This window comes from Sylvia atricapilla, chromosome 1 (assembly GCF_009819655.1).
Source record: "Sylvia atricapilla isolate bSylAtr1 chromosome 1, bSylAtr1.pri, whole genome shotgun sequence".
NCBI lineage: Eukaryota > Metazoa > Chordata > Aves > Passeriformes > Sylviidae > Sylvia > Sylvia atricapilla.
The window spans coordinates 66,111,563-66,125,045 of record NC_089140.1 but is presented as its reverse complement, the minus strand read 5'-3'; positions in this window follow the sequence as shown (position 1 = coordinate 66,125,045).

Sequence of the window (13,483 nt, the reverse complement as noted above, 5' to 3'; positions counted from 1 at the left end):
AACCTAATTATAACTGTTGGGGAAAATATGTGACAAAGAAAGAAAGGGAGGGAAGTAGTTTACAGAGAATGAGCGTAATACTGAGAGCTATTTGACTCTCTTATGAGTTAGGTTCCAAACATGTCTGATGAGATATGTTATTCCCTAGTCAGGTATCTCAGCAGTAACAGGCCACAGAACATCCTCTTGGGCATATTTTTGACAAAGTAAATGGACCCTTCTTAACAGTCGCTTCAAGTATTCAGAAATGAGATTTTGGCACTTTTTCTCCATCATCAGACCCTCCTGCTTTGTAAGGTCTGTGTGCCTTCCCATGAGATGCAGATGTAATGAGGTATCACTTGTATCATAGTGATATCAAGTATTATACCTTGCCCAGATTAACTGATATGTCACTGTCACTGAGAATGCTGTGATATATCATGCTGGGACAGGCATGTGCTACATATCATGAAATCCATGGAAACCTAGCATTCAGTCAATATAGTGTCAATATTGCCTTGCCTCATGGTGTGCTTCATTTTCTTTTTTTTTTTTTTCCCTTCTTTTGAGCAAGAGGAGGAAGCGTGAAAGTAATACAAAATTTGAACAGTCCTCTGTTATTTGGGTGAAGGAGAAATAAGATACTGTCTGAGGGTCTCTGTAAGCTGCCTCTGTTTGGGGGCCTTTCACTGAGGGCATATTCAGGAAAAACTGCCTCATAAAACTCTTAGGCAAATCATAGCTATAAATCATAGGCAGCAAAACAATTTCCCCCAAGCCAATGGCAAATCGTTGCTATATCTTGAGTGTAAATTACTAACAATCAGCAACACACCTAGGAAATGGAGCAAGTCTACAGTATATTTACGATTTATCAGAGCTGAATATACTTTTGACAGAATTTAAGATCTTCAGAAAAACATAAAGAAATAGGTTTGTCCCTTAGGTTGTACTTTCCTACCTTTCCTGGGGACCTTCCTGCTGGTGCAGGAGCTGCTCAGTGCTACCTTTTTTATTGCTCATTCCCAAGTCTGAGGCAGTTTGGTTGTGTTTTTGTTTTTTTTTTTTTTTCTTTCATCAAGAGATATAATCTGTTAGAGAAGATAATTAAATGTGTATGGGCTAAATTCTGTTCTTATTTACAGAGTCTGCAGTAAATCTGAACTCACTCCAGTGACTGCAAGGGAGTCATTCTAGATTTATGTTATTATAAATGGGATCAGAATTTGACTTGTATAAATGAATATTAAAGAGGGAAAAGAACTGTTCATGTTCACACTCCTAGCCTCTGGCAAAGGCTAACTTAACTTCCTTAGCCTTCTTCATTGAACATGGAGAAGTTCAGTCGTCACTGCTCTTTAAGAAGAATTGGACCTGATTTTAGAGCTTTCAGAGAACCAATCATAATTATTAATTAATATTAGTATTAATTATAAATGTGTTACTGCCAAAAGAAGTCTAAAATAATTCTGACTTTATCTCTGGTTCTGCATTCATCTTTCGTAAAACTAAGGATCACTTCTGTGCTTCAAACACCTTTTCTCCTTCATAAATTATACTTTCCTTTCCCGTTGATATTGTTGACAGAGGCAAACTGGCAACCAGGTGGTGGAGAAACACCTTATTATGCAAGAAGTCTGTATTTTTTTACAAATTAACCCAGTAATGCTGCTTAAGGTTTCATGTCACTCTCTTGCCTTGGTGTTTCCATAAAAATCCTGTCTTAAATATTAAGCTTTCACTGGCATTGGGCAATGGTTGGATATGCAACATGACAGAATGTTGAATTATTTCATACTTAATGTTATGTCTCCTCCATTTTTGTTTTCTTTACTGTAGTGGAGAGCAAGAAAATGAATTTAACATGCATTTTTGGTAAACATTTTCCTGAAAAGTAATTATATATATATATATATATATATATATATATTTAGTACTGTGGTAAATTAGTCTCCACTCCACTATAACCAGCAAATGATTCATTTTGAGAACTGAAAATTGTGGTTGAAGACTTTTTTTTTCTCCCTCCTGTGATTGCAGGCACATAAATCAAAATCACTTTTTCCCTCCCCACGCCCCCTTCCAGTAAACAAAAGCATGCAAGCCAGATTCATCTCGGTTAACACTAAGTTTTGGAGAAAGATGGGTGTTTTTATAGAACTCAGCTATAAGTGGCTTCATTATTTTTGAAGATTTTTTTTTCTCCCCTGGAAAAGAAGGGGTCCTGAAGTAGATACAGTCAGTGCCTTATTTGTTAGTTGTTATGTGCAGTAACTGCAAAGTCAAATATTCCATCCCTTTCCAACTTGCAAATATAAAATAAGAAAGTAAGTACTACTGGGTATTTTTGGTTGACTGTTTCAAATTTTCTTTCTCAGAAGACTAATGTCTTCTTTTGTGATAGTACGTGAAGATAGAAATTAGGTGCCTTCCAAGTAAAATCATATTCTATACAGTGAATCAATAGCTGATTTGTTCAGAGGAAGACCTGAGATACTGCAGGAGCACAAAGGAGGTTCAGGTGTCTGATCCTGACACTGTTTCAGGTAGGGAGGCGTGAGGACTTACCTTTGTAAGTGGTACTTCCTCCCTTGGGTTTTCATCTGTGACTTCCTCACTGTGTGACTTAATGTAGCCATGATCCTTCTCTAGCACCTGCCCACCTCCCTATTTTCTTCTTCAGCTATAGACTTTCATCATTTTGCTGTAGCTATAGACTTTTACCACTGTGCTGTGAGCAGCCTAAGAATAAAATGATTTATCTGAACATGTACAAAATCCATTTGATCTTGAATAAAATGGACTTGTGTCAGTAGAAAGCCAGGTTAGCCCTTTTTTTCTTTAATTAAGAACAAGCATGGTTTCTGTCTTGGTTTTTCTCGCTTCAAATAGTTTGGTTAGTGCATTTTTAACATGGAAGTTTCTGAGAATGACACAAGCCAAACCATGAATAAAACTTGTAGGCTGACAGAATAACTTCTAAAATTAAATGTATTAATTTGTGGAGGAAAATGTCTCTATCACATTGAAAGTGTCCTTGCTCACAGCCAAACAGATGCTCTGTCATAGTTTTCCAGTAAGAGTAAGAAATAAAACCAAACTTTTTAAATCAAACCAAGACTGCCACTTTGTTGAATGCTGTTAAGTGATTTGGAAGAAGAATTCTCCTATCCACAAAAAAACAAACAAACAAACAAACAAAAAAACCCAACCAAAAAAAAACCCCCAAAAAACAAACAAACAAAAAAACAAACCCCAAAAAACCCCAAAAAACCAACACCTTCTGAGGGTTCAAATTCCAATGTTTATTCTACTTGTCATTTTCCATTAATGTATTCCCTTCTAGAGGTAGAACAATAAACTCCTGATGTCATGTAAGGCAGGAACGTAACCATTAGTCATCTTGGAACTTTAATGTACTGTGTGAACATTGGAGAAGGTTTTATGTATTTTTTTAAATCACCTAATCTTTTCCCAGCCAAGTAATAGACAAGGTGTGGTATCTCTTATATATTTTATATGAATGAATAAATCAAGTAATTGGCGGGGGGAAAATAATCTGTTTCAATGTACTTCTAAAGCATACCTCCTTTTAATTCTTATCTTTACTTGAGTCTTTACTCTTATTGGTAGCAATGTGATTTTTGGGTAACCAATGCTGGAGCATCATTTTCAGTTTATCAGTGCTCACAAAAAGATGATATCAGATATATTTATTCTGATTTTGTTCAGTTCTGAATTTGTTGACTTGAGTCAATGTGGTGCTATATTCAGGTACCTCTGTGTTCATTTTTTATTCATCTTGCTTTCAGTTTGATATGCAGCTTTTTTGGTGTTTCACACATGTATCATCAGAGTAGCAGGTATTTCTTTTATGTAAAGTGCAACTAATGTAGTTTTATTTAGATAAAAACTTGGAGTTCTCTAAGTGTGATTCTTTGTCATCTCAGACCATGAAATCAATGCATCTTTGTGTGTCAGTCTTTCAAGATCTTAAGTCTTGGATATTTCTCATACTTTGTTGATTGAAATTCTATTCACATAAATGTGGAACATAAGCAAATCTAAGTAGTGATATAATAAAAATTTGCATGACAGATTATATTTGGTGCCACCAGAACATTTTTCAAAAAAATAAATACTAAAATAATCTATAGATGCTCAGAAGTCCAGTTAGTTGAAAAACCCATAACACATTTGGCTCAGTGATACTGTACTTGTTTCTTCATAGCTATCTTTGGTGCAATAACATTTCATTTGTTCCCTTTCCCTTCCTCCTCTCAGGTAACAAGGCTGCTCTATTTGAAGATGGCAGGCCCTAGGGGAGAGACAAAAGTTGCCTGTTGTAACTGCAGTTCAAGAGGCTCTCAACAAAATAGCTTTCAATTTTGGAAGTTGCTTTCACAATGCAAACTGTTCGCTTGTGAAAAGTCAGACACAGGTTACAAAATCTAATTGCTGTATAGTCTCCCAGAAATTCCTCAGTATCTAAATCCTAAATATCTGTTGCTGAACTGAGAGGTTGGACACCTTCTTTTGGGTGCAAGAGCAGGGGCAACAAGCCCCTCTCAAAGGCAGGTTTATTTGAGGAGGTTGCTGGGAAGGATGTGCACTGACCTCTAAAAAATATTTTGCCATCAGAAGTTCTTATGTGTCCCCTTGGATGATCAGAGCAGACATAAGGGATATAATGCTGAATCAAATGATTCGCATAATCCACCCACTCTAATATACTTAATACAAGGCTATGCAGTTAGGAAGGCCATTACAGGAATTCTTCTCCTTTCTTTTTTATCAGGTGCCCAGAATCAAGGATAAAAGGTGATGATTCCAGATGACAGTTTGAATTTGCAGATTTTGGAGAGGAATCAAATACAAGGACACCTCCCCCATTTGTCCCTGCCCACTCCCATTTTAATTAACTTGTATTAGTTTTTGGTGGTTTGTTAGTTTTTTTGGTGGTGGTGGTTCTTGTTTTTGTTGTTGCTTTAGGATTTTTTGGTGAGTGTTATTTGGAGTTGCCAGTGGGGTTAATTCCTTGGCTGTTCTGTCAAATGCTAGCTTCTAGTACAGATATTTGTGTATATATGAACAACTGTTTTTTAATAACCTGCCAAGAAGCTATAATCTTCCATTGCAATCCCTCGGGATTTAATTAGAATGGTTTTCCACAGCCTGACATGTTTATGGGGCATAGGTAAAGAGACAGTTCATAAAGCTGTCAATTTTCTGAGAAATTAAAGAAAAATTGGGCTGCTTAGTGCCTTGGCAATTCCATGCTGCTGATACTAGCATTGCAAACAATGAAATCAAAGGCAATGTAACAAGATACTGATGCATTAGAGATGGGGAGGGTTTAAAATTATATACAAAGGCATTTGTCAATTTGAATTTGAATGCATAAGAGGAGAAATATGGAAAACAAAATATGAACTCCAGTAGCTGCTCAGATTTAAACAGTGCAAAGCTGAACAGTAGTGTCTTCATTGCTTTAACAGCAGCTGTAACTTTCCTGGGACAAGTGGGAAGGGGTGTAAACTGTGAAAGGAAGTCAGTCTGGACTGTGAGAACCCTTCCTACAGATTTCTGTGTTCTTTGCTACCTGGAGTCTCAGAATGCTTATTCAAATAACGAAAGGGTATAAGCAATTCTTACAGGTACAGTTCACAGTTTGTTCTCATAGCTGATGTAATCCAGGTCTCTTTGAGACTGTTTTTCACTAGCCATTAAAAACAACCCAACTGCCAAATTCTATCCTTTTTGTTTTTAGTAACTTTTCAGTTAAGCTATTAGGGTGTATCTGCATCCAGCCACCCTCTTTAATGTAAAATAGCAACTATTCCCCCTTCTTCATGGCTCTCATGTGTGATTGTTAGAAAGGAATTAGAGTTGCCATCTGCCTCTCTCCTGCAAATTCCCTGTAACTTCACAATAGAGTTAAACTGGTATTAAGGGCAGTGAGCAATGAGAGTTTGAAACAAGGTTTCAGTAGCAGGATGAGGTGGTGTTGGGGAAGCTCTGTAACTGTGTTGGCATTTAAACAGAATTTAATTGGGACAGTTCATGCCTGTGTTTATTATCAAGAATGAACTCCTATAACACACTTTAATATGACTGTATATAAGGTCAGATACCTGTTTCATCTTTGCAATTCAGTTGGGATAGCTTTTGCCTAAATTCTGGGGATTACATTTTAGGAATAAATATGGACAAGATGTGGAGTGTTCAAGAGAAGGCTAAAAGGTAGTGCACAAAAGAAAAGGATCACGATGTAGAGCTCACCAAGTAAAAGCTTTTTCAAAGTTATAGTTCTCTTGCCCTCCATAAAAAAAGAAATTTGCAGAGACACAAAGGAATTTTCTGATGTATCAAGGGCACCTCTCCAGGTCCAGCAAAGTCATGACAGGAAACAGTTTGTTCATTTATCAACAAAAATTACTGACATTAGGAGAAACTTTCTAGCTGTAAATAAATTAATCTCTGGAATGGCAGGTTATGCAGTCTTTGCCAGTGGAGACCTTTAAGGAAGTTGGACAAATTCTTGCTTGCATGTTCTACCTGCTGTAGTGCAAAACAGAGATCTGTTCTAGTTCTGATATTTTCCATTGCATTTTCTGAGAATTGGAGCATGGGCAATGTCCCAAATCAGTAAATTGTCACAGCTTCAGTTAATCAAGACTCACTATGTAGCAGTGACTGTGTTCTGCTACCACAGATGAGGCACTTGAAAACTCTTCGTGTTGCAAAACAGGTGTTTAGGAGCTGGTGAGGGAATTATATAAATTTGCTTTATCCAGATCTTGGACTGTGTTTGAAGCTGCTCAGGTGTAAAGAGTGTGAAGCTGCTCAGTAGCTCTCTTTAGGACATATGGACTAGGCTCCGTATTTCTCCTCAAAAAGAAGAGTGTGACATTTCAGACCGATGGTGCTTTGGCCTACTATTACCTTGTGTCCTCTCTTTTTATCTATATTTGTCCATATATTCATCTCTTACACCCTGGCAAGACAGTTGAGTGTCTTTCATGTCTGGAGTTTGTTCATACAATGCAGTGTGTAATGCAACAAGACCCTGCACTGCAGTCGCCAGGCACCATTTCTGTAGCAATCACTATCAATGATGTCAGAATTTACTGTGGATTCATTTGTTTTATTTTATGATGCTCTTTCTTAAGCCTCGTCATTTCCTTTTAATTTTCTCCTAATGTGTTTCTGTGGTTTCCCCTTTTGCTCTCATTTATTTCACTTCATTAATATTTCTATCCCTTTTTTTTTTTCCCCTGCCTGCCCAAGTCTCCTCTCTGTCCAACTTTTTAAGTTACAGTCATTACTCCTATATAATATATTGTAGGACCCAGCAGATACAGAGTTTGCGTGATGTGCCTCTTATAACCATAAAACACCTTAGGGAGAATACTTTCTCAGACCAAAACATCATATTTTTCCTTATGCGAGATTATTTAAGTTCCTGACTTTTTCTTATTTCTTTTTAGATTCCTACCATGCTTACTAGGTTGGTGCTTTTTTTTTAAAGCAAGTGTAAAATAAAAGTCACCAAGCCATTGTATGTAGGCTATTTTTTAATATATATTCCTGCATGTACATGATAAAAAAGGGAAAATAAAAGTTCGTGAGCAGAGAGACTGAAAAAGAAAAGAATGGAAGTCAAGGAGAGTCTATGCTATAGGTCAGGAAAGAACACAGAGATTGAGTGCAGATCAAAGAAAGTTAAAAATTATTTGACAGCATTTGATTTAGAACAGCCCTGCTGAGAAGTCTCCTGTAATAATTTATCCTACCTTTCACTTGTAGATTGCTGAGCTGTCTTGAAAGAATTCAGAGACTGTGGAATGCAGCCACAGTCATCTTTTCATTTATGATTTGAGAAGATGGGATGCAATGTAATGTGTCAATGTGAGATCAAGATGTCACCCTCTATCAGGACAGCCCTCAATGATTTTTTTACAAAAGGCTGTGAACTGAATATTCATGAAAAAGAAGGAGCTTATCCAATGCTTTATGGGGCTGAATGAAGGAAGCTTAGAATAAAACATCACCATGTAGAATTGTTCCTCCTCCTGAGATTATTTCATTTTGTAGAAGCTCTCTCAGATTTTGAGTGCTTTTGCTGTGATGGGGAGGTACAATAAAAATGGAATGCAATAGGCTGTGCTTAAGGTTAGTGTGATTTAGGAACTGGTGTGTTCTGTGTCTTAGAGATTTGCTTCTCATCTCAAGTGTATGTTAGAACCCTGACATTCCATTGAATACAATCCTATTCCTTCTGAGTTGGACCCCATAATTCATTGCAGACGCAAAGAATATAAATCATAAATGAATGCATAGAGGAAGACAAGCTAAAATGGCACTCAGAAAGATTGAACTGTACTACCTCAACTACAAAAACGTTTTAGGAAAATTCTACTACGGTCCTAAAATATTCTTATGGGGACTTTTGCTGTTAGTTTTGCAGGGCTGCCTTGGCATCTGTAACATCTACTGCAATGCAATGTCCCTGCTGGTGCTACACCTGCTGAATTCACGTGTCAGACCATATCCTCCAAACTCATAAGGCTGGTTTAAGATGGAGAAAAGTTCATTGTGTGTTCTGACATTTGGGGCCTTTAGAGTTACACGCAATGGTACATGTCTATGAGACAAAGTAATATCAAGGTGTGTCATTGAGTAAAGTAGAATGCCCAAATGTGCTGGAGCTGTTTGTACTCTCCCCACCCTTGGTGGTGGCCACCAGCCAAACAACAACTATACAGAGAGTGTATGGGGGAGTGTATTTTGCTGGCAGTAAATGCCTAATAATAATAATAATAATAATAATAATAATAATAATAATAAATGCTCTGAAGTGTTCTACGACAATTCCGTTTTGGCTTAGACAACAGTCAAATTAGTGTTGCTGTTGTCACTGATGGACGTGGCTTGATTGGCAGTGGAACATAATTCAAGTATAAAAGGTGTCTGCTGCTTATTACAAATCGTATAAAATATGTCACAGCAGACCTTTGACATTTTTCTTCTGTTTCTATAATGTTTCTTTAGAAGGAAAATGACCTGTAGGAATTTAATTTGTGAGCACAAATTAGATGCCGATAATATGTTTTCAGGGATGTCATTTAATTTTTAGCTAGAACTCACAGAAGCTCCATCTAGAAAAAAAACCATACATTTAAAAAAGCAAATAAACAAACACAATGATGCTGAATACTCATGCCTGACCGGTACATTTCTTCTGGAAGAAGGAAGACTGAATTAGTATTTTTCCAGAAAAGGTTAATTAACATCAACTTCTAGTCTTACACTTTCTTCAGTGCGGATGATGTTTAGCACTTAAAGAACATAAGTGAAGGTATGAAAGCAACTTTTGAGCATACACAGTATGCTGGCACTTCTTTTCTAATATACTAGAGAAGGAAAAGTAATTATAGTAAGAACCATGACAAGATGTGTTTTTCTGTAATTGTGCTGCTATTTCATGTCTAGATGACCACTATCTATATAGGAGACTTCTTACACAGTGACCTCAAATATACAGGTCTACATCATCCACATCTATTCTTATTCAGATGTACCTGATCCTCAGTCTCTGGTTTGTCTTTAAGCTTTCATATAACTTCATTAGCAAGTTTCTAATACTTACTTTGTTCCATTTTGAGACTATATGTGTTTTATTATTACCACACATCATCACTTCGAATTCTGTCTTGCTTCTTATAAGAGTTTTTTGTCTATTTGCTGCCTACCACATCCTGTGTCTTACTTTTGGGTCTTCCTCCCTTTCAAGTGACCATCTGTTTGCAATGGTTTCAATGAGCTCCCAGTTAAAATCTTTACTAAAATTTGTGAAATTTAAGCAGTAAATATGTCTGAGATGCTCATTCTTCTACTATATATATGACTGAGTCTCACTTACTCTAATTGGGTGCTTACTTCACAGGTGAGTTTATTTTCTTACTGCAAGAAGAAATATGGGATGATTGGGTAGCCTGTGACCAGTTGTGGGTGGTTTTCACTAAGGCCAGCTGATAAAAGACTTTGTCAAGGCAACCAGCAAAAAGGGTCTAAACTATATGGTTTTAATCATTCTTTGGAGGGAATAGTACTCTTTAATGATGTCAGACCATGAAAACTGAGATTCCTGTCAGAAAAATGGAGAAACTAAAGTTTAGTTTTTAATCTAAGAGCTACAAATTTCAGTGAGACTCAACAAAGAATGTCAGTTTAAGCAGAGATACAAGATTTTCAATAGGCTTGCATAAGCCTGTCTGAGCAATCCCCACTTTTGTTTCTTTGAATTAAGACTGCTTTGATTAAAATGTTCATATTAAATTCAGCACCTTACTGAATTTTTTTCCTATCTTTGTGGAAAAGTTTTTGAGGCTTTTAATATGTGATGTTTCCACTGTATCTATTTGAAATCAGAGTACATGTAAAGTGTGTATTTCCAAGATTATTAGAGTAAATGCTGTAACACTGCAGCACTAGATCAAATGATTTACCCATTACAAAGTGGATTTTACCATCCTTGCTTTAAATGTGACTTCAAATGCAATATCCATCACTAATGCTTGTGGCTTTCTGTTTTTTAAATTGCTATCTTGAAAGATCTACTTAACATCTAATTACTAACAGTTTGCTTTAAGGTTTCTAACACAAAAACAAGGCCTTGCTTTAGTCAGTTAATGTGGGGTTCACTTCAGTTCACTGTCTTCTGTAGACCTGATGTAAGATGATATTCCTTTGACCACCTTTAGTTGTACCTTTAGTTATACCTTTAGTGAAGAACGTAGATACACCTTTCCTTTATTCAGAGATACATTTGAGCAGAAGTTCAGGGAAATTGTGGAAGTTCCTTATGGATCTATGTAAATTGTGATTATTTTAGTGTGGGTTCAATCTATGCAATAAAGGCAGAGTCCTGTGTTCCAGTGCAATTTTCCAAATACTGCATTTTTGAGGTGTGATTTATGATCCCTGGTTTATGTATTTTTTTCCCACATATTCTGTGTCTATTTCACAGGCAGCTGGTGAAGTGGGAATTCTAGTTTCCCAGATAACCAGAAATCTTAGAATCATAGAATTACAGAATGTTTTTGATTGGAAAGGACCTTAAAGATCATTTAGTTACACCCCCCCCCCCCCAGCCATGATCGTCTACTAGACCAGGTTGCTCAGAACCCTGTTCAGCCTGCCTTGATGGGCTCTGAAATATTTTTAGGATATGTCTGCATTTTTCTTCATATCTGTAATTAGGCACAATTCTAAAGTAATCTGAGTTATCTGATTTGAGCTCTGCTCTGCTTTGCAGAGAGCATTTTTCTAATGGAAAGATTTTAATATATGGGTGGTATTATTTATTATTGTTGGTTTCATTTTCCCAAGCCATGGCTGGCTTGAATTTCCTAATGTTGCCTCCCCCGAAAACCTGGTGATGATTTAACTGAAATGATCTGCAAATGTGTTTTCTTGTTCCAGACTAGTCCTAAGTCCAGTAGATATGAAATTCAGAATTCTGCTGTAGTCATTGTGATGTGCTTCCTTGCACAGAAAGTTGGCCTGTTGGTCTCTTCCCGTACATCCCAGTCAGAAGGAGAAATTGAAGGAGAAGTCATAGTCCAAGTGGCAGTTACCTATATACTATGAGTGAGCCATAGGAAGCCAGCCCTGGGTGTCACCCTCCCCTTCCTTTGATGTCTCCTTCAACTGGGAACTTGATACTGTGACTTCACACAACATTGATGTTCATCTTTGCTCTGCACCTTCCAATTCCATCACTGTTTGTCAATAATTTTATGATTGACAAAACCAATAATTTTTTGTCACGAGCACTTTCTAACTATGTAATTGCTTCCATCAAGCTACAAATTACCTTAACCACTGTTTTGGCTTCCACTGTCATTATGGAACCTCTGGAATCTTAAGTTCTAACCCTGTGGAATCTCAGGTTCTAACCCTGTGTGTGCTCCTCAAGTTGTCTTTTGGTAGTTTTATACCAATACCTCTGTCAGTCTCAGATGCAAAGTAAAGGCATTTTTCATGTAGTTTCTACTCCAGGGTCACCTGCACAATACACAGTTCACACATTCAGCACTTTAAGGGAATAGTTGGTATTTAGGCCAGAAATGGGAGAATTTCTGTTTTCCTAAAAATTGGATCATATTTCCTGCACAGAAGGTTGCACGAGCAGTGCTCAGTGTAAGCAGTCACCCAAGGCTCAGAAACTAAGATAACTGTGTGATTTTTAAATGTACTGTTCAGCTACATGCAGCAGGGAAGCAACCATTTCAGCTGCTGCACATACATGTAGCTACCAGTGGCTCAAATGAGAGAGATCAATCTTATGCTCAGCACTTGACTGTGGCTGGAATGGTGGTGGCATGTCAACAACCACAACAGGCCATGGGACTCTCAGATGAGGATAGGATTTGAAGATCTAAAGCTGAAAGTTAGGTGTATTTGTGAAGGAAAATGCAATCAAAGGATACATTTTTTTCAGTGCATCAGAGGAAGGGGCTCTAAATACCCTCTCCCGAGGAATTCAGCTGCATATCAGTGAAGGTAAAGTGGATATAAGAAAAATGCCATGTGTATGGAGAGCATTAGGAAAGGTCATATATTTCAAGAAAGAATATTGTTTACAAGGAGTGTTAATAGGTTTCAAGGGAAATGTTAATTTTTTTTCCTGGCTGAAATAGCTACTGTAAGTTTTTAATGGTTAATCATTCATTCTTGAATTTTTATATTAAGCATTTCATATTACTTTATTGACTTAACTTTTATGCTCTTCTTCATTTTGACAGTAAAGAATGACCAGGCAATACTCTTTGAAAATTGGAGACCATTTGCAGCTGCTCTCTGCTGAGGAAAGTGAATAATAGGGTGCCCTCAAGGAATTTCAAAGGTATCACTCAACAGAAACTTTTGTGTCTGAAGAAAACTAGATCATTTTATCATGGTAGGCATACTGATATGTTTGCTTTAATAAAATGCCATATTTCTGCCTTTAATCTCTTGTCAACCAGCTATTAAAACCCCAAAGTGTATGCGTGCAGCACATGTAAACACTTGTAGTTTCAAGTTTATCACACAACATGCAAACAAAGCCTGTTATTTTTGTTTAGTGAACAATCTGTAATAAACTTACTGAGTAATGGCAGTGAGGCTCTTTTTCTCACCCCTTCCTCAAGCCAACAAATCAATTTGGTTTAATTCAATAATCCACACAGTTTAAAAAAGCATTATCTAAATCCTACTGAGTCTTCCGAAGTAGCCAGATGATGAAATAATGACAACTCTTTTCCATGTGAATAGTGAGGAGCACCTGAAATAATAGCAGTGTTGGAAGATGATTACTTATGAGAACTGACATTATGTGCCTGAAGCCCCTGGAATTTTGCACCTGCACTGAACAGTTCCCCTTGTCTTTCAGCATGGCAATTCTGTGCTGTTAACTCACTCATCATTTCTTGCCTGTTAAGGCAAGGCTTGA